General features: G+C 38.8%; 1 long non-coding RNA gene across 2 annotated transcripts in view; it reads right to left on the bottom strand.

The window, feature by feature from the left end:
* Positions 1-22,047, bottom strand: part of LOC309636256 — a 384,430-nt gene that overhangs the window by 137,813 nt on the left and 224,570 nt on the right. For both annotated transcript variants that reach the window (XR_014249326.1, XR_014249327.1), the window contains one exon: positions 4,073-4,145. This is a non-coding gene — a long non-coding RNA (uncharacterized lncRNA). The remainder of the gene's footprint in view (positions 1-4,072; positions 4,146-22,047) is intronic.

The following is a 22,047-nucleotide window of genomic DNA, read 5'->3' as shown; positions in this document are numbered from 1 at the left end:
ATCTGAATTCAGTCAATTTTCTTTGCAAAATTCAGATTACAGTCGGTATTAAATTCTCCACAAGAAATCAAACAAACAGAAGCAATATGTGTTATGAAATGAAAGAAACCCAAACAAGCTCAGAGGCAGTTTGGCTTTGCCAGGTGATGTTATTGAATCTGGCATTGTGAGAAAAGGGTTCAAAGAATACAGTCATCCAAGACTATTGGATTTCAACAGAGTGAAGCTGGAAGGATTAAGAGATCTAGCCAACAAGACACAGAGGGGCAGCCCACAACTATTCTCCAGCACAAGTAGTAAGTGCTATTCCCAGCACACTGTAGAGGGCCCCCTGAGTAAAACTTCTTTGGATTGGAATTTCTCTAAAAGGAACATCAGCTTTTAGATGGATTCACCAAAGGGGGTGTTATTCAAAGACCTGGGCAGAATATTGTGCTAGCTAAAAAGAAATAAAGGTGGGGGAAGAGAGAGGGAGATGGAAGAGTTACAGTGAGAAAACAGGCAGGCAGAATACATTCTGGGAATACAGATTACAGTCTGTATACTGTATTCTGTATTCTAGGGCTGAATACATTCTGGGAAGCCAGACAAGTTCTTACAGATTTACCAGGGAAATGGGGAAAACGAACACAGGATGCAGGAGTAGGAAGCCCAGTAAATGAGTAAGAAGGTGAGGAAAATATCCAAATGAATCATACACTAAAACTGGTCTTCATTTCCTTGTTTTCTATATTCTATTCCTAATGGCCTTCCCTTGGTTCCTGAATATGACACAGTTTCTCAGCGCATGGCTGAGCCTTTACTGTTTCCTCAGCCTACAAAATTCTCCCATTCCTACTTATGAGACCAGCGAATATTATATTCTCATTCACTGGATTTTCGTTTAAATATCATTTCCTCCAGAAAGCATTCCTTGATCCCCAAGTCCACATTATCCAACAACACTTTCATTTTTTGATTCACTTAACACACTTGTAATTAATTATTCAAGAGCTGAGTTTTCTGAGAGAAAATCTGTGAGTGTAAGGTCCATGTCTACTTTACTGACCACTCTGTCCTCAGTACCTAGAAGGTGCCTGGGTGGTGTTTCATATTTTCTGGACGACTATACAGGAGAATTCATTTGACAACTGTAGTGTATTCAGGTGTATGGTAGCTATGCTCACAGCAATGCCGCGGTAGTCCTGTCTCTGCTACACATTCCTTCACTCCCCACTTCACTCTTAACACCTGGTTTAATTAATTAATGGTCGAACCTTGGCAGTCATTGTAAGGTGGCTCACATATTACCTATTTCCAAACCTCTTTTCCTCTCCCTTGCTTTCTATATTAGTCAGCATAGTTAGGTTATGCTGCAATAACAAATAACTCCACAATCCAGTGATTTAAATAAAAAAGCTTTATTTCCCACATATGCAAATGTACTACACTGCCAAGCAACTGTGCAGGGCAGCTGTCCCCCATGCTAGGGCTCAGTGATGCAGGGATGCTTTGGTCTTGTGGCAGCCCCAGAGTAAGAAGCGATTCCGGGCTTGCAGTGATGTGGGAGGGAGCATAGAGACTCACACGAGAGCCCTTGAGTGCTTTGGCCTGAAAATGACCCATGTTGTATATGCCATGTTGGGAAAAACTACCTGCATGATCACACTTAACTTCACAGGGTAGGGAAGTGTTCCTGGAGGGAGAGGAGAACTGGGTAACAGCAGACATTGGTAACATCTACATCTTCTGCCCAAGAGGCTGGAAAGTTAAATACTCATTTCTCAGCCTCTCCTGCAGCTAAGTGCAACCATGTGACACAGAGGAAATTTCTTTCTTTACACCTCACTTTCAAAAGTTCCTGGAGGACTCCAACCTGACTTGGATCAAGTACCCACGCCTGGACAAATTACTATAGTCCTTCAGTTGATCGGCTTGAGTCAGGGGCAACATCGTTTCAGCTCCAAAAGAAAAACTATTAGCAGCTCAAACAAATTTAGGAATGAATCATCAAAATGCTTTCCTTGACATCCTAGAGCTACTGCGTCAACTTTAGCAGTTGCCTATTAGCTGCAGTTCTTGTCAAGTGAGACAAATAAGCAGCTAAGTTCCTTTAAGTCTATTTTTCTGTATGGAAAGTTGAGAAGGTTGGAGTCCAGGATTTACTGGCTAATATAGTACCAATCTCACTGAGATAACCAGTCCCACAGAAAGAAAAAAGCCCACAGAAAGAAGCAAAGACTAATGATGATGATGGAGAGAAAAAAGAGAGAGAGACCTGAGAGCTTTCAAGCTCAGGGTTCTAAATGATATTGTACAGCACATTACACCCTTCAAATCACATTCCTAGCCATTGTCTGATTTCAAACAGTAATTTCAATGAGACAGGCAGGGCAGATATCATTAGTAGAGTATATGGAGGCTTGGAAACATGAGGGCTAGTACCAGATTTGTCACCCATTCATTGTTCAGGCTGAAGCATATCTGTAAAATAAGGAGTTTGAACTAGACTTGTGTGGTGAATATGAATTCAGCCTTTGACCTCAAAAACAACTTTCAAAGCCTAGCTCATCCATTCATAGGCTGTAAAATTTCTGGTAAATTTAATTAACTTACCTAAGTTTCCATTGCCTCATCCAAAAAACTGGGATGAAAACATGTTTTGCACTTTAACAATTAAACAAAACAAAGATAAAGCATCTATCACAATGCTTGACCCACAGTAGATCCTCAATAAACATTATTTCCCTGCCACTACATTTTTCTTCTCCCAAAGTTCCCTTTCAACCATGAAATTACATTCCCATTTTACAAATGATTTTATTGAGTCACCAATGGCTTAAGGACTGCTCAAATCAATCTAGCTAGCCAAGGTTTAAAATGGGACCCAGTTCTGAAATGGAATCAGAATCTATGCTTCAAGACTAACAGTCTGCTGTTATTTCCATAATGCCAAAATCCCCACAATCCCTTCAATTCATCTAGCATTTAACAAGCATGTACTTTGCAAAAGCAGATTACTCACCATCCCTAGAGGCACTACAATCCTCCCATTGCCATAATCTCCCCATAGACACGGGATGTTTATAGTATCATATAATTTGAGGATTGAAAGAGATCTTAACAGTAATTTACTTTAACTTCCAACTCAGAGCTGGAATTCCCTTTATAGCATCCCCAATCTGTGGCCAAGCTTCTGTTAGAACATTCCAACACATATGCCATTGATGATGAAAATGCAGTGGCTCTGGTGCCATGGTTTTAGAAGTCAGTCCTCTTTCGGTTGCTGGTATCAGAAATTTAACTCAAACTACTCACATGCCAAACAAACATATTTTCTCATCTACTAATTTCTGGATTTGGACTAGGCTTCAGGCATTTCTCAATCAAGGGGCTTGACTACTGCCATCAGGATCTGATCTGTTTCTTGTCCTATCTCTGAACCAGTCACAATGTCACCAGGATGCAAACCTATGATTTGCCAAACCCAAGACTCATATCCAATCCTGTTATCAGGGGTAGGCTCAGTGCTTCTAAACCCTAAGATCTGAGGGTGAGAGAGGGGCAGCTCCTCAGGAGAAATCAGGATAATATCACCAAGAAGAAGGAGAAATAGAAATTGAGCATGCAAAAACAACAAATTTCACCACAATGCCATCTAATTCCATACCCTGAGCCAGAAAAGAGAGTTAAGGACACTTTTTTCTAAAACCTTGAAAGTTAAAATAAAGCCAACAGCCGAAACATGCCTTGCATTATACTGTATCTGTTAGGAATTCTTTTGACTGCAAGTATCAAGTAACCAAATACTGGCTTAATATAAGATTCATTTTTCTTACAGAGAAGGTAGGCAATTTTTGGCCTTGATTCAGACAGAAGTTTAGCAGTGTCAGGTCTCTGGGTTGGTGACTCTCAGGTTCTCTTGGTATTTCCTGGTGGCAGTAAGGGACTCTAAGTCATACCAACTCTAAGTAACATATCCTTAAAGACAGGAAGCAGGAGGCAATGTAGAACAATTTGTGTACTTCTTTCTGATCTAGAAGAGAACTCTCCTTCCCAGAAACCTTAAAAAGAAAAACAAACTTCTCTTTACCTCTCATTGTCCAGAACTGGGTCACATGGCCATGGCCAGCAGCAGGAGATACTGACTTCTGCTTCTCTGGGCTCTAGAGTGGGAGGAAGACAACAAGAGGGGGTCATGGCTTTGAGTATCAACACTGTCTATCACAACTATGTTAGCAAATGTGTTTTTAATTCCTCTTCCTTCCACCCAAACCAAATAAAGCAACTTCACCTATTCTATCAGAAGAGAATATTTCTTGACCCCATTATCTCAGGACCTCCATAATATTCCAAAAGAGTAATTAGACCTTGTCAAAATAGCAATTGAATTATAAACTCTACAAAAAGAGAAATCAAAGCTTATGTTTATATTCCATAGAAACTGTCCTGCTCAGAGATAGCCATTTGTCTTTAATAGTCAGTATTAATCACAGATCAAAATGTATCTATTTGCTCTGCTAGTACTTTCCCTTTTAGTAGTAGCTGGTGTTAGTTCACACACAGGGAACCATTTTACTGGGTTTTGGTATGTTGGTTTGCTTGTTGTTTCTCTGTTCATCAATAAAGTGGTCTTTCACCAAAACAAATTTCATTAGCCACATGCTCTACTCCAGTGGTTCCCAAACTTTCCATGGAGACACTGTCAGAATCACCCAGGAAGTTTTTACATACAGATTCCAACTCACCAGCCTCAGAATCTCTGATGCCAGGGGTCCCAGGTGGGGCATGGTAATAGCATTTTTAAAAAGCTTCTGATTGCACCTAAATTTGCAACTACTGGACAAACCAACCAAACTAATCAGATCAAACAGACAAAAAGGATTTCTTTTCAGTCACACTTAGCAGCCTGGTAGACATTCTGTTGTCAATTGTGTGACCAGCAACCCAGTGAAGACTTTAACTATTAAGAGTCCTCAAACAGTTGAAATTCATCTAAAAAGATAGGGAGTGTCTTATTACTGGGGCCTTCTTGAGAATGTAATTTTAATGCCTTCCCTGTAGACATTAAAATTTGCCAAGTTCTGTGGCTTCCCAGAAACCAGTCCAAAGACGATTTACAAACCAAAGTCAATTACTTCTGCCTCCCCAGCAGGAATCGCTCACTCCCACTCCCTATAGACACATGATCCATATCAACAATGAGCACTAAAACATCACCTTGCCTCTATGCTCAGTCAGATACATGAAAATTCCTTTTTGGTCTTATCCACTTAGATTTAACGTTTTACCCAATTTTCCTAGTTCAATGGTCTGCAAAATCTTTGAGGTTATCCATCCCTTACAATGCTTTACCCCACCTTAAACCGCAGACCTAGTGACGCAGGATGTCAAAGGGAGCTCAGGATCACAATTTTATTCATTTATCCAGCTAACCTAAAGAATGATCTGCCTCAGGTTGCATTATTTTTTCCACCTGCCCAATAAACACAACAATGTACAGCAAAAAAAAGCAAATGTTTATTACAACATACCTCTAACCCCCTGAGCATTAAGACATAGCATTTTTTGTCTTGTCCATTTGAATAAGGCTGTTTTAATCACAGCAGAATTGTCTGTATCTAACATCTATCTCACTGAAAAGTCAGTATGTGACTCTTTCTATGAAACACACGGGATCTACAAAGAGGAACATCACCCAAGCAAGACAGGCAAATTCCCAGGTTGTCAGGGCAATAGCTTTTTCAGCCTTTGTTACTTTCTCTTGAACGGGGAAAAAAAGCAGATTGATTTCCCCATTGAACAAATGGTAGGCCTCCACCCAGGGACCCACAGTCCTGGGGAGAAGGCGACTGTCAATAGGAGGTAAATTCTGGCTCTAGAATGCTCTGTTCACTAGTTCTCCCCGCTCCCTCCCACTTTCAATAACTGGAACATCAAAAATAATAATAATTCAGCAACACAATATGGTTAGCAAAATCCAATGTAAATACTTATCTGTCTCAGAGCAAGAAAATAATCTCCCCACAGTATTTAATATTCCTCACATCTTCCTGGATATTCCTTTGGGCTACTTGTTGAAAGAATAAAGAATCTAGAGGTAAGTGAATGTAACAATTAGGGATGAGGATCTATTAAGGAAAACGGGCTCACAGTTCCATGGTTTGAAGAACCTGGGAAGTTGGGGAGATGGGGGAGGGTGACAAAATAACACTTTCTAAATATGTGAAAAGCTACCAAAGTGATATACATGGAGTTCTGAGCACAAGGAAATAAGCTGAGTTATAATAAGAGATATGGAAATTATACATTAGGAAAAATATTACAATATTAATTCATGCTAGCACAGTTATAATTGTCTGAGAAAACAGGCTCAGAGACTTCCCCGAGTTCTCACAGGTAGGTACATGATAAACTCAGGATTTGAGCCCTGGTCTGGCAGACTCCAATATAGAGATCCTGTACATAATTTCTCCTTAGAGGACTGGGCTGGTTTGCAGAGAGACATGGAAAGAAGGAGTAAAAAATGACCTCAGCTCATTCTCTTTAGTGAAATTGACACTGTGACTTTATTTTAGTCCCCACCCTCCCCCATTCAGGATGGCCATGACTTTGCCACTATTTATAACAATTAGGCTGGAATATCTAGGTCTGCTATGGCCAGGCAAAGGGAAAGTGTGATAGATTGTATTATTGTGAAAAAACATTTGCTTCTGCGACCCTGAGGTCGACCTCCTTGAAGGAAGACTATGTATCTTACTCCACTGACATTAGGTTTGGTCATGTGACTTGTGTTATCCCTTCTTGCAGGAGGTCTGTACATCCCCACCCTGTTGAACTCAGGAGTGTCAATGTGAATTTCTTTGGTCAGTGAAATGTGGGCAAAAATAATGCACATTAATTCCAAGTAAGAACTTTTAGAGCTAGCTCATGTTTACCATGTCTCATTTCTTTCTGCCACTGCCTGTCAATGACCCAAAGAGAAGCTGCTCTGTCAGCCTGAGTAGAGAAATGATGACAACATCAAGTGGAATCAGAACCAACCCATGATGGACATTCAGTGCAAGCACAAAGTAAATCTTTGTTGCTATAACCACTAAGATTTCATGGTCACTTGTTGCTGCACCATAACTTCGTGTAACCTAATAAGAAAATATGGTCCCGATTTCTGCATTCCAAGGCTTCCTGAGGGACAGTCCCAAGACCAGAGTGTATGGAGTTAATACAGGATTGTTGGCTACTTCATCATGACTTCTTCACCCAAACCCCTTGATCTAAACTACTTCATCCAAACCCCTTCCTCCCAGTCCCACAAAATGAGGTCAGGAATTAAAAACACAACTTTTTAATCCACATACAGAATGTCTCCATAGGTTCTGTTAAAAAAAAAAAACAAAACAAAAAGAAAAACTAATGAAAACACTGCCTAGAATTAGACATAGTCCTAAAAAGCAAGCCCTTTGTAATCAATCAGACATGAATTCTAATCTACCAGTTATCAGATTTGAGATTCGGGGCATATTTCCTGTCTCATATTATTTCCTGTCTCTTAAACCATAGTATGCTTATTGGTAAAACAAGGACAATAACAGTATTGTGAGGAGAGGTATTGTGACAATGTCACTCAGAATTAGAGAAATGCAAATCAAAACAACGAGTTATCACCTCACACTGCTAGGATGTCTATTACCAAAAAACAAGCGTTGGTAAGGCTGCAGAGAAAAGGGAACCCTTATACACTGTTGATGGGAATGTCAATTGGTACAGCCACTATGGAGAATAGTATGGAGGTTCCTCAAAAAATTAAAAAGAGAACTACCATATGATCCAGCAATTCTACTTCTGGGTAATTATGCAAGGAAAACTATTTCTAAGAGACATCTGCACCCCCATGTTCACTGCAGTGTTATGCACAATGGCCAAGACATGGAAACAACCAAAGTGTCCACTGATGGATGAATGGATAAAGACAATGTGATACACACACACACACACACACACATACACAACTGGATATTATTCAACCATAAAAAAGAAGGAAATCCTGCCTTTTGCAACATGGATGGACCTTGAGGGCATTATGCTAAGTGAAATAAGTCAGAGAAGACAAATACTGTATGATCCCACTTACACATGGTATCTAAAAAAAACTGAACTCATAGAAACAGAACAGATTTGTGGTTGCCATTGACAGGGGGTGGGGAGTGGGGGAAGTGGGTGAAGAGGGTCAAAGACACAAACTCTGTTTCTAAGATAAAAAATTCTGGGGATCTAATGTATAGCAGAGTGACTACAGTTAACAATACTCTATATTGAACTGTATCTATTTGAAAGTTGTTAAGGGAGTAGGTCTTAAAAGCTCTCTCTCATCATAAAAAAAAAATTTTTATAACTATGTGAGGTGATGGATATTAACTAAACTTATTGTGATAAACATTTCACAATATATCAAATCACTATGTTGTATACCTTCAACTTACACACTGTGATATGTCATTTATACCTCAATAAAAATGGAAAATTTGGGCTTCCCTTGTAGTGCAGTGGTTAAGAATCTGCCTGCCAAGGCAGGCGACACGGGTTCGAGCCCTGGTCTGGGAAGATTCCACATGCTGCAGAGCAACTAAGCCCGTGTGCCACAACTACTAAGCCTGAGCTCTAGAGCCCGCGAGCCACAACTACTGAGCACACGTGCCACAACTACTGAAGTACGTGCACCTAGAGGCCGTGCTCCACAACAAGAGAAGCCACCGCAATGAGAAGCCCACGCACCACAACGAAGAGTAGCCCCCACTCGCCGCAACTAGAGAAGGCCCGGGCGCAGTGACAAAGACCCAATGCAGCCAAAAATAAATAAATATATTAAGAAAAATTTTTTAAATGGAAAAAATTTTAAAGCTCTAAAATGAAAAGAATAAAAGGTGTGTATTGTGGGAATAAAATGAGGCAAAGTACCTAAAAGCTGTGGCCACACCTGCCACATAGTAAAAGCACTCAACAAATGTTAGTTACTTTTATGAACAAAGGCACTGCAGGGAATAAAAGGATAAATCACCGTCTAACAGGGCTGACAAAATATAATCATAAATAACAATATTAAAGGCAAAATGTTATAAATGCTGTAAAGCACCACAAATAAAGTGCTATAAAAGAACAAAGGATCAAAGAGAAAATAATTATAGCTGGAAAGGGAGGGGAAAGAAATCAAAGAAGACTCCATGGAAAAGGTGGCATTTGAATTGGGCCACTTATTCCAGATCCTTTAAATATGGATCAATGTTCTATAAATTTTTCATAGATTTAGCTGCAAGAAAATTTTCTCTTTCATTAAAATTTTCAATCCTTCAACAGGCAGTGAACTGCGACCTGTCATGCTTCTTTCTTTGCTTTTAAATATTAGAAAGATTTGGACAAATGTAATGTTTGATTTGGGAAAACATCTCAGACTGTTCTCCCCTTTCTTCCTTATGGCTTCTGATTTTTCTCTTGATCATTTTTTACTACACTGTGTAAATCTTATGCTTGTATTTTTAGCATAAGCTGCTGATGGATATGTTTTAAATAAATAAAATATATTTTTTATCTTCCTCCCAGTCTTTCTTTAGTTTTTATTTTGGTAACTTTTTCCAGGATAGAGAAATAGATTAATCATTATTTTGTGGCTTACACAGAACTTGATAGAGTGGGCAGTAAGAATAATCAAATCAGGTTGGTACCCTATACCATGGTATCAGAAATTAAAGTACTAAGTGCTGATTTTCAGGTTAGATCCAATTAGCATCATTTCTCACTTTAGCAAAAAAGAAAATCAGCATGACTGAAAGGCAGGTTACCCTTACTCAGCTGAAGAGCAGTTTTAAGTTAAATGGCATGTTTTTAGGTTGGGGGATGTACCCGTAGGAACACACCTTAGTTCTCTAAAAGAACAGCAAAGTTTTTCAAGTCAAACCAATGAAATGATCTCACATATTTCAACTACAAAACAACTTGATCTCTTTAAATAAGCGAAAACTCCGGTTTTCTTTTCTACAGAAAAGTAGGAGAGAAATCAGGAACTTACAGAAGACTGTGAGTAAGTGAAAACTCAAATGTTTTGCATTAACATATCCAGAACAAATACCAATTTCAGGATTCTCCTAAGGGACATAATTAAATTGATTTTGCATCATCTAAGTAAAATAAGTAAGGCTGTAACATATAGACACTAAACTACCATTAGCATTTTTGTCCATTGATAGAAAAGCAATTCACATAAAAACATATTATCAGCAAAACAAGAACCCAACAAACTTATTTGTATGAATTGGCCATTTGAAGCTCTGAATTATTAATTTCATTGTAGTCACTGATGTAATGCCCTTTCATAAAACCTAAAGGAAATGTCTAAGAGGCTTTTTAAATCTAAAATGGCCAACCTGCTAATCATATCTATCAGTAATCTTTAACAGAATGGCAAAATAATACATCCTTTTCAGAATTAAACTGTCATTCAAAATAAGAAATAAAGAATTGCAGAGAAAGCTTCCTGTTTATTAAAACACAACATGTTTTCTGCATAACAAGAAATTGTTCTCTGGTAAAAAGAGATTGGAAAACAGGTCACTGGTGACTTGTGGCTCAGTTTTTCAGAAATTTTTATGGAAAATAGCACATCTTTCTCACATAACTTGAGATTTGCAGTAACACAATGCCATGTCCACTTCATAATTCACCTTTGCTAATATTTGTTTATATAGACAAATAGAAAACAAAGGGGGAAATCATGAATATGTCTATCTCCCAAAGATAACTGCTGTTGACCTTTATTTTATCATCCCTGGTTTATTATTATCATCATACATACTGTTTTATAAGCTATTTAAACTATGTTCACTAAAAAAGTATTTTATGAACTGTTTCTATATCAATATATCATCATTTTCCATTACTATATGGAAATCTATTATTTAAGTTTAACATAATATATTCAATAAATCCTTTAAAAAAATATTTTGGCCACTTCACTGGTTGCTGTGACTATCGTAGTACAGTTATCTTTCCATATATAACTGCTTCCTTCTGATGATTTCCTCTAAGTGGAATTTTCTATGTCAAAGAGAAAGCACATTTTCAAGGCTTTTGATACAATTTACCAATTGTCCTAAAAAGGCTATACCCATTTACACCCTACTAGCAATATAAGAAATTATTGACATTCTCTCATGTTCTCCAGCACTGGATATTATCACTCCTTTTTAAATTTTGGTTCTTATAACACTTGGGTTTTAATTTCACTTAAAGATTTTTCACTTAAAGATTAGGGTGGATCCATACATAAGGTTCATCCAAAAATTCTCTCAGACTTAGTAGCTTATAGTGCAATCATAATTACACGTATTTTTCACAAGAGAGTGCAGTACGAGTCAATGCCCTTCATCATAAGCTTATTAACCTGACATTACTGCTAAGTTGCCTGACCCATTTCTGGGATATCTGACTACAAAGCATATCCCCTGCAGTTTGAATAGACTAGTAGCCAGATTTATGTTCTTCCAGGCCCCTAGGGTAAATTGCTGCTTCACAGAACTAAATGATACCCAGGTATCTATAATTTACTTAGCAGTATCCTGGTGTGTCAGAAGGGTTGAAGCACTCTCCAGCATAAACTGCTGTAAGGAAGAATCTTATTCACTCCTGAGATTTAGAAGAGAAGAACTTAACCTTTATGTTTAAGTACATCTGATGTATAAATTAAATGGAAACCGGTTGCAATTATAAATGAACATTGTGAAATATAAATTGTGAATGTCAGGGCTGAATACCATTTAAATCAACTATGAATATTTCCATACCTCTAAAGGTATTAACTAAACCCTTTCTTTTACCATGATTAGAGGTTATCAAGCAAAGTTATTACCTTGATTCTGTAATTCTGCAATATCAAAAAGCCCAACTAGGTTTTTGTGACAAAGAAAACAGGAAACGGGAAGTATGCCCTTTAAATACCAACTCCTAATTGCAAAGATGTGACTATGCAAATCTAATTACATACATTTAAAGATTAGGTATTAATTGAATCTGCCTTGATATAAATTACACAATCAATTCTTTTATTAGAAGTGATCATCACCTTCCATTTTGGCATTTAGTAATAACTGACAAAATATCACAGGTTCTCCCTTGCTCTGAGATTTGCCGAGACGACAATACAGCTTGCACAGAGTAAATATCTTTGTCCTGAACTCTAGAGCCATCAGAATATGTGCTAATCCTTTACTTGAAAGGAATGAAAAAGTGATCATATTAATATGACCTCTTAATCACTGGGCATTTAAATAGACTCAGGGCTACACATCCTAACTGGTTGACAAGCAGTAAGAAATGATCAGATGGCAGGAGAGGTTCTTTCATATACAACTTACAGAATGTTTTTTGGAGTCTTGTACATCTTTGCTTCTGCCTCACTGATAACACACAAGCATTTGAGACTTCTTGGCATCCTTCTGCATTCTCCTATACCTGTTCTTATAGTAAATTTTTCATACCAACTGGGATGGTTAATTTTATGTGTCAACTTGACTGGGCTAAACGAAGCCCAGATATCTGAGAAAACATTATTTCCGGGTGAGTGTAAAAGTGTTTCTAAAAGAGATAAGCATTTCAATTGGTGAGCTGAGGAAAGCAGATGGCCCTCCCCAATGTGGGTGGGCATCATCCAATCTATTGAGGGCCCAAAGAGAAAAAACAGGAGGAAGAACAAATTCACTTTCTCTCTGTTTGAACTAGAACATCCATTTTCTCTTGCCCTCGGACAGTGGCACTCCTGATTCTTGGTCCTTGGGACTTAGACTTAATTATATCAATAGCTTTCCTGTTTCTCCAGCTTGCAAATAGCAGGCTATAGGACTTCTTGGCTTCCTAATCACATGAGCCAATTCCTATAGTAATTATCTCTCTTAGATGGATAGATAGATAGATAGAGACATCCTATTGAGATACTGATATATACATATATGGAGAGGATAGATATATAGTTATAGATATAGATCCTATTGGTTCTGTTTCTCTGGAATATCCTATCCTAATATACCAACTTATTCCCAGTTCAACATAATATACTCTACCTTACAAGTAGAAAAGAGCACTCATTATACATACTCATTCTGTGGTGGAAGGTGCAGTGGAAGATGCAAAAATGTACAGGAACGTCTGGAACTTGACAGATCTGAATTTTAATTCTGGCTCTGAAATATATTAGCTGTGTGACACAGAAAGTTACTTCACCTCTCTAGCTTCATGTTCTGGTCTGTGAAGTCATAAAGCAAACACCACACGATGGGATGATCAAATAAGATACTTTATGTAAAATGTTTCAGGCACAAAAAAAGGTGTGCTAGTGACACCTTCACATTTGTTATCTTCAAGGAGCTTCGATCTGGGGGAGGTAGGATGCTAGAGGGAAAAGCTGGGAAATAAGACATGTTCTTAAGTCGAATATGATTGTACTTTAATTCAAATTACACTCAGATGTGCAAAGAGAAAAGATTCTTTGTTTTCTCTAACTGATGATCAGGGTAACATGGAAAAAAAAAGAAAAAGGAAAATAAAAGCTAAACTTGATAATTTAGAGTGTACCAATCCCTTCAGGTTTAATTTATCTCTTTGGATGACTTAGTCTCTTTCAAGCAGATGCTCCAATTTTACCCTCCCTTCTCCTCCTTACCATGATCTGGGGGTGGGACTCACATAACTTCATGGTGGTGGAGAGGAGGTGGTTGCCTCAGACCCTTCCCATATCCTTCAGATCTTTGCTGGTCTCTGTTTCAGAGTACTGGTCTACCCTGCCTCCTGGATCACTGAGACATGATTGGACCCTCCCAGCCATCTGAGCATTGTAGTGGCACCCACTCACCTTTACAGTCCTTATTCCTATCATTTACCCCAGCCATGAAATGTCCTTACCAGTAGCCTCTTTGTTCTGACTCCAGGCCTCTGCTGGTTCAGCAAACATTTCTTGGTTGACTAGCTCCCTCAGTGGAGTGTGTGGCCTTTCTGTCCCCTTGCACCCTCTTCACATGCTGTGGGGATCCAGAAGCCTCAGCTCAAGCTCATCTATATAGCCCACTCCCTCTGCCAGTGGTGTTCAGCCCTCTTTAAGACATGTTGTATGTGGCCAATAGAAGGCTTCCCCTTGAAGCTGGGAAGGAGTGTCAATAGCACATTCCCACTGATATGGCATTCATAAGGTTCTCAGGCATCTTCATAACCCCCTTTTGGATGTTATTACCCTTCCCCCCCGTACCCCTTACCCTCCCAGGTTTCCAACCTGAGAAAGAGAAAACAAGGTGACCTAATTTTGACCTCACTGCCCTACCTCTACTCTGTCTTTTCTCTTTCCAAAATCAGGAGAGAGGAAACTAGCTTTTCTTGCATCATCCTGTCTGGTAGGATCTCTTTTACATCATGTTCTCCTTTTTCCCTTTCTTTGGGAACTTAATGGTGGATGGCGTAAAGAGAGAGAAGCTGATTTGCCAATAAGGGAATGTAAATCAGAAGATATTTAGAAAATAGTTTGATGCTGCATTAGTAATAATAATAAAAAGTAAAGTGTGATAAGTGCAGTATGATAAACAGAAATTCAGAGTTCAGAAATCAGTGGTAATTATAGGCACATTGCAAACACTACAAATACAATATCACAGGTATCTAGACACATAGAGACCATCTCTGTCCAGCTTTGAAGATATGTCCTATTCAGAAAGTCCCAAGCTCTAGATATTTATTTCCTATGCCCCTCAGCCCAAACATGCCCTGGCCCACATCCACTTCTTCTGGTAGTGCAGTTTCATTGTGCTTCGATTTATTGTGCTTCCCAAATACTGAGTTTCTTACAGATTAAAAGTTTGTGGCAACCCTGCATTATTTTCCCAACAGCCTTATTTTTTAATTAAGATATGTACCTTTTTAGACATAATGCTACTACACATTGAATAGACTACAGTATAGTGTAGACATAACTTTCATATGCACTGGGAAACCAAAAATCTTTGTTTGACTCGCTCTATTGCGATATTCACTTTATTGCAGTAGTCTGGAACCAAACCCGCAATATCTCTGAGGTATGATTGCAGTTATGAACAATCTTACTTTGCCCCAATCTGCTTCCACCTCTGGTCAGGGTCTCCATTCCCTAGAGTTGCCCTGCAATTACAGCTCAGGAAAGAGTAGCTCTTGTCTGCAAACTCAGATCCTACAGTAGTTAACAACCAAGTAACTGACTACAGAGATCAACAGCTCTTTTTCTCTCCATAAGATCCTTGACTCTGTTCCCTTTTCTCTTTACCCAGCTATCTTCCATCTCCAACAGATGCCTGTGTTCCCCTATACGTCTATTAAGCTTGAATTTGCAATCATTCTCTCTAGAATTAGATAAAGGTTGATATTGTTTTGAAACGAGAAAGTCAACAACAGCTACAATATTTCACCATTCATTCCTTCATTCAACAAATAGTTATTAAGAGCCTACTCTATGCCAGGCACTGTTTTAGGCAGTTAACAATGTCCTAACCTTCCTGGAGCTTACTTTCTAGGGAAGGGAAACAGACAATAAATAAGCAGATAAATGATTGATTTATTGACTGATTGATAGATGATTAGGCAGTGGTAAGTGCCATAATGAGAAATATAGGTTAAGGAGAAAGAGAATGCCAGAGTCAGGATGGAGGTGTTGTTTGGTTTTGGACAGAGTGGTCTTGGAAGACCTTTATGATAGGGGACATTGAGCAGAGGCCTGTAAAAGGTAAGAAAACAAGTCATGTGGTTATCTTGGGGAACTATATGCCAGGGAAGGAGGAGCAGTTGCCAAGACCCTCAGGAAGAACAAGTTTGATATGTTCTAGAAAGAGAAAGGATATCAATACATCTAGAGCATGTGGAAGAAGCAGGAAAAGTGGAAGGAAATACAGTCAGAGAGATAGCTAGGGGGAAACGATGTAGGTTCTCATAGGCTATGGTAAGGATGTTATTCCAAGTTATATGTCCATTTGGAAAGTTTTGAGCAGATTTGACTTATATTTTTTTTTAATTACTCTAGTTTCCAAATTGAGAATAGAGAACCAAGAGGCTAATAGTGTAAACAAAAAGACAGTTAAGAGGCAGAGCTGGAACTGTCCAGGCAAGAGATGCTTGGGCAGAAGCAGAGCATGGAGGCAACAGTATTTGTTGATCCAGAATGCGAAAGAAAGAGAGAAGTCAAGGTGACTTCTAGGTTTTTGGCCTGAGCAACTAGAAGAGTGAGTTGTCATTTACCAAAAGGGAAGGCTGAGAGAGAAGCAGGTTGGGAAATTCATTTTTTTAGACATCTTAGTTTAAGATAACTATTTAATATGAAATGGAGATGTTGAACAGGCAGGTTGCTGATGTGCAAAGTTCAGAGGTAAAGTCAAGCCAGGATATATCTATTTGGGTGCCACAGATGGTATTTCAAGCATAAGAGTACATGAGATCACTAAAAGACATTTGAGTTAGATATACAGAAGTAGACATCAGAATTCTATGTCCAGGGGCATTACAATATTTCGAGATCTGAAAGATGAGGAGAAATTAGCAGAGGACAATGAGAAATAGTATCCAGTGAGGTATGAATAAGAGAGTGTCTTAGTATAAATAAAGAAGGTAGTATTATACCAAAAATTAGTCATGATTTTTACTATGGGTAATTACTCTGTCTGGGCTCTGTGACAACATGTAAATGAATTAGACAATGTTACTGTTCTCCAAGGCATTGAATAAATATACTAGTAAGCCCTCTAAAATGGCTACCCATGAGTCTTTCTTTCTAATGTTTACATCCTGTGTAATCCCCCTCTCCTTGAGTATGGACTGGACCTAGTGACTTGCTTCTAATGAACAAAATATGACAAAAGTAAATCTGAGATTAAGTTATAAAAGACTGAGACTTTTATCTTGCTAACCTTCTTTTTCTAGCACTCCTTACATGCTTCCCCAATGAAGAAGGCCACTTGGCAAAGAACTGAAGGTGACCTCCAGCCAACCAGCCAGTGAGGAACTAAGACCCTCAGTCCAACAGCCTCTGAGTAAACTGAATTCTTTCAACAACTATGTGAGTGAACTTGAAAGCAGATCCTTCCCTAGTCGAATTTTCAGGTAAGACCATAAATTCGAGGTCAATAGTTTGATTGCAGTCTACGAGAGACTATGAAGCAGAGGACCCAGTTAAGCCATGACTAGTTTCCTGATCCACAGAAACTATGAAATAATGTGTTGTTTTAAGCCACTAAATTCTGGGTAATTTGTTACTCAGCAATAGGTGACAAACACATTAAGGAAAATAAGATAGTACCAATCACTACAGTACAAATCAGCAATTATTGTCTCCCTTCCTCCATCCCTATTTCAGGCATCTATGATAGTCATAATAATCTTAGTTTGAATTATATTGTCATTGAGTCAACTTTTCTCTGGTATAGCTGCAGTTTGAGCCTTATCTAAAATGGAAGTTTGAAAACAATCAGTGAACAAGTCAGAAAAAAATTTTTTTGGATAAAAAGACTTTCTGGCACCTCTGAATTAACACTGCAGATGATAGCCAAAGACTCTGGCTCTGGTTTAAACACTTTAAATCGCCTCATTTGTTTTGAAACTCCTCTTTTCTCTCCTGCTGACTTTTCACCTATTCCATCCCCACCTTGGTGACATAAATCTAATTTAAGCTTCTTTCAAAACCCATTATGATTTCCACTTCACTGCCCTTGAATGCTGTTGAACTAAGATACTAGCATAATTAATGGGCCACCTTGCTAACACTATTTCCTCTTCACATCACAGAGGAAATGTCCAGTCACATTTCCTTTGGAAATCAAGACTACTAACAGAATTCACTGTCAATTATAAATTAGTTAAGAAATAACATATAGGCAGACATACAGAAACAGTTAAAAATATTTGTTCACATAATAGGTCTCTAAACAGTTTCCTTTAAAAAATATTTAAAGGGACAGTGATGGTTAATTTTATGTGTCAACTTGACTGGGCTAAGGGGTGCCCAGATAGCTGATATTCCTGGGTGTGTCTGGGAGTGTACTGCCAGAAGAGATTAGCATTCTCATCTGTTGATGGGGCATCATCCAATCCACTGAGGAACTGAATAGAGCAAAAAGGCAGAGGAAGGGTGAATTTGGTCTTTTGCTTGAGCTGGGACATTCACATTCTCCTGCCCTTGGACACTGGCACTCCAGATTCTCAGGCCTTCAGACTCATACTAAGACTTACACCACTGACTCCCCTGGCTCTCAAACTTCAGACTTGAGCTGAATTACACCACTGGCTTTCCTGGTTCTCCAGTTTGCAGATGGCAGATCATGGGACTTCTAGGCAGATCCTGATTATGTTTCTCTGCGGAACCCTGGTTAATATTTCTTGTTCCTCCAAAATAGTAGACTGATTTAATGCAACTCAATTAATCACTGGAAATGACCATAGAAATTCTGCATAAAATATAACCAAAAATTATCTTAAGCACACAGCTGAACGAATGACAAACTCCCTCCCCCACACCCTTGGTTAGAACAAGAAGGAACATAAATCCAGCCTGGAAGGGCAGCAGGTTGCTCAATTCCAGGGAGATTTTATTCTAGGTAAGTGGTACTCCTGGAATCAAACTGAGAGATAATGGCAGAAGGGATATGTGCCCGAATATAGGCCCCAGAGACTGAGGGGCTGAGATTTTAAAGCTCTAGAGAGAGCAAAAGCCATATATACTAGTTTCCTGTGGCTGCTATAACCACAAACTTGGTAGCTTAAAACAACAAAACTTTATCCTCTCACAATTCTGAAGGCCAGAAGTCTGAAATCAAGGTATCAGCAGGGCCACACTGCACTCCCTCAGGAAGCTTTACGGGAGAATCTGTTCCTTGTTTCTTCCAGCGTCTGGTGACTGCAAATTTTCCTTAGCTTATAGACACGTCATTCCAGTCTCTCCTTCCATCTTCACATTTCCTTCTCCTCTGTGTGTCTAAGTCTACTTTTCTGTGTTTCAAATCTCCCTCTGCTTCACTCTTACAAGGATACTAGTCAATCAATTTAGAGCCTACCCAGTAATCCAAGATGATCACCTCAAGATCCTCAATTTAACCACATCTGCAAAGACATTTTTCCAAAATAAGGTAATATTTACAGGTTCCAGGGATTAGGATGTATACATATCTCTAGGGCCATCATTCAGCCCATTATACTATGGTCTTAACCTACTTGAGACAGGATCTGGAAAGACAACTCTGCTTAAAGTAAGGACCCTCAAAGCGTGACCCAATCTGCAAAAAAGAAAAGAGGGATTAGAAAAATTCCCTCCAATAGGCCAAAAACCGACAAGAAAGTTTACTGTATTACTCCAGGTTCTGGGCAGGGAAGAAATAAAAGCTTTCTAAGAGAAATATGAAAAATAGAAATGCCAAAAGTACACCACATGTGGGTGAGATAGCCAAATGTATGCTAAGCAAATGGCATGAATTTCAAGCTTGGAAGTTGACATAATCTTTCCAGAACCCATGAAAACCTTGGGTCAGTACAGAAGCAAGTGTAAAATCACTCTATAAGGGCGTATCCACAACTTGGGGAACACAGAAATTATGTTACTTCAAGGAAACTGGAAGACCTAGGTTCCAGTAGCAAAGGTATGCCTGATCTATGATATTTCTAAGCAGTGTGGGCCCTAATTCCCTACTTTTATAACAGAGGTTCTACCATTCCCCCAGGAAAGGCATTCCAGGAACACAATGAGAAATTGGAAGGCTATGGGTAGAAAGATATCATTTACAGATATACAAACAAAAATACATAATACACATGATGAACAAATATCCCTGCACAGATTCCCTTTAGTCCAACATGTAAAATACAACTGTAAAAGTTGAAACATTCGTCTGAATAACTTACCCAGTTTGGATACATTCAGTCAAGAATGTTCTGTGCCAAAGGAAGCAAGGACAGCAATATAAATGTGAGCATTTGTCACCTTTAAACATCAATTGAAAAGATTTTTAATATTTAGAAACTCACTGACATTCCCCCTAGAAAGTCATCTCAAAATACCCTTTAAAAAGTGAATGTGTAATGGAAATTTTGAGTTTCCTATTCACTGCTTCATGCCACCTTGTTTCCTTACTTTTGAAAAATCAATAGAGTCTATTAATCATTTCTCTCAATACCCAGGAACTTCAGCTGCTTTAAAGGTGAACTGCAAAAGTTCAGGAGGGGTATTCAAGGAAGAACGTGCTTGCCATTGTAAAAAACTACCCCATGAGTTACAGATAACCATAGGCATTGTTAGCTATTAAATGATTATGGCCATGTGTCCTGCAGCTCCAGGTAGAGACCTCAGCCCTCAACAGTGTCACAATAAACCAAGATAACCCTCAAATAAGAGACAATGAAATAATTGCAAGCTAGACGCTTTAAATAAGGACCTTACTCTCTGAATCAGAGTCCAGGGACAGGAATATTTTAGAGTTTATTGCTGCTACCTTTAATGTTTCTCTCCTTTTTGTTTTGTTCAAATATTTATAGGTAAGGTGGCACTGTCACAGTCAGGAGGCAAGGAAAGCGCCACCAGCAGAAGAGTACTGAGGCATGAGAGGCCCTCTGACTGGGATGACTTCTTTTCCCAGAGTGAGGGGATCGGGAAGGGCCCCCACTCTTAGAGTTTCTTATTCAGTCTGTCTGGAGCAGGGCTTGATTCAGTAGGTCTGGGGTGGGGGAATGATTTACATTTCTTTCAGTTTCCCAGGTGATGATCCTGATCCAAGGACCACACTTTGAGAACCACTGGTTTAAAACAAGAAACTTATGACTAATTATAAATCATTCTTTAGAACTAATATTCCGTTTTTTTTTTCAATAAAACCACCATTTGAATAAAGACTTCAGGGGGCTCAAGCACCAAGATACTGAAGAATAAATGTAGGCAAGGATTATAAAGACAATAATAACTAACACTGTTCTTATAAACTATGCATTTTCTCTAATCCTCACAGCAACACTTTGAAGTATATATTATTTATCCCATTTTTCAGCTAAAGAAACGGAAGCTCAGATCTTTCTGAGCACAAAACCCATATTTTTTCTACTCCACTTAACTAGTAAGAAATAGCAAGATTATGACCAGTGGCCCTAGCTAAACATTTTAAAAGTCAATTTCCTATTGACAAGGTATTGTTGGTTTCCCCAAGAATAGCACAAAAAGAAATACCAGTACTATATTATACTTAACATTGACGGTTGACAGGCTAAAACAAACGGTTTGGTACCCCTGTACAAAGTTACCCGCAATATGTTGTCTTTTTTTTCCCTCTTCTAATCCTGTTAGTTTTTAAACTTCTAAAACTGCAAGCTAAAGAAGTCTCCTGGATAATACTAAAGACCCAAACAATATCACAGGCTCAGTCCTGGGGCCCTGTGAAGGATTAGCCTTGTTGGGGTAGACCCGATAATTAAGTCTTTATATAATCTGTGTCCTACAGTGCTTAGTTCTATCTGAGTCAGTTACAAAAACCTTGCTTGTCTCTATTGGAAGCAGCATCTGCAGGTTCAGGAAGTGAAGTGAAGTGAAGTCAGCTATAACCAAAGCTTAAAGCTTTTTCTTTCTTCTCACTTATGCTCATGGGCAGCAGCAATCAGAATTACTGACCTCAAGCCAGATTATGGCTGACTAACAACAGCTGTCTTTCTGCAGTGCAGTGCTAATCAGTAGACACAGATGCACCATCAGCCCAGGATCGGATGAGGCAGTTGGACACATTCTGAAGAAAATGCCACAGCACAAGTTACACACAGCACAGTGTGGAGAAGGTAGGAAAGACCACAAAGAAAATGCAAAAGGCACATGTAATAGAACTCCTGTTTGATTGGAAATTCTCTTATTAGCCTGGGCTTTGGGGGGTAACCCTTAAGACGCGGCCAGCACTGTAATGAAGCACCATCTTTTGGTAGATGAAGGAAAACAACATGAGAGCAGAAACAGACTCTCCAGTGTGAATTAATTTATTCAACTGAGAGGGAAATATCACCTCCAAC

This window comes from Balaenoptera borealis (genome assembly GCF_965194805.1).
Source record: "Balaenoptera borealis genome assembly, chromosome: 10".
Classification (NCBI taxonomy): Eukaryota; Metazoa; Chordata; class Mammalia; order Artiodactyla; family Balaenopteridae; genus Balaenoptera; species Balaenoptera borealis.
Note: the sequence above shows the minus strand (reverse complement) of the source record. Positions and strands in the feature narration are given on the sequence as shown.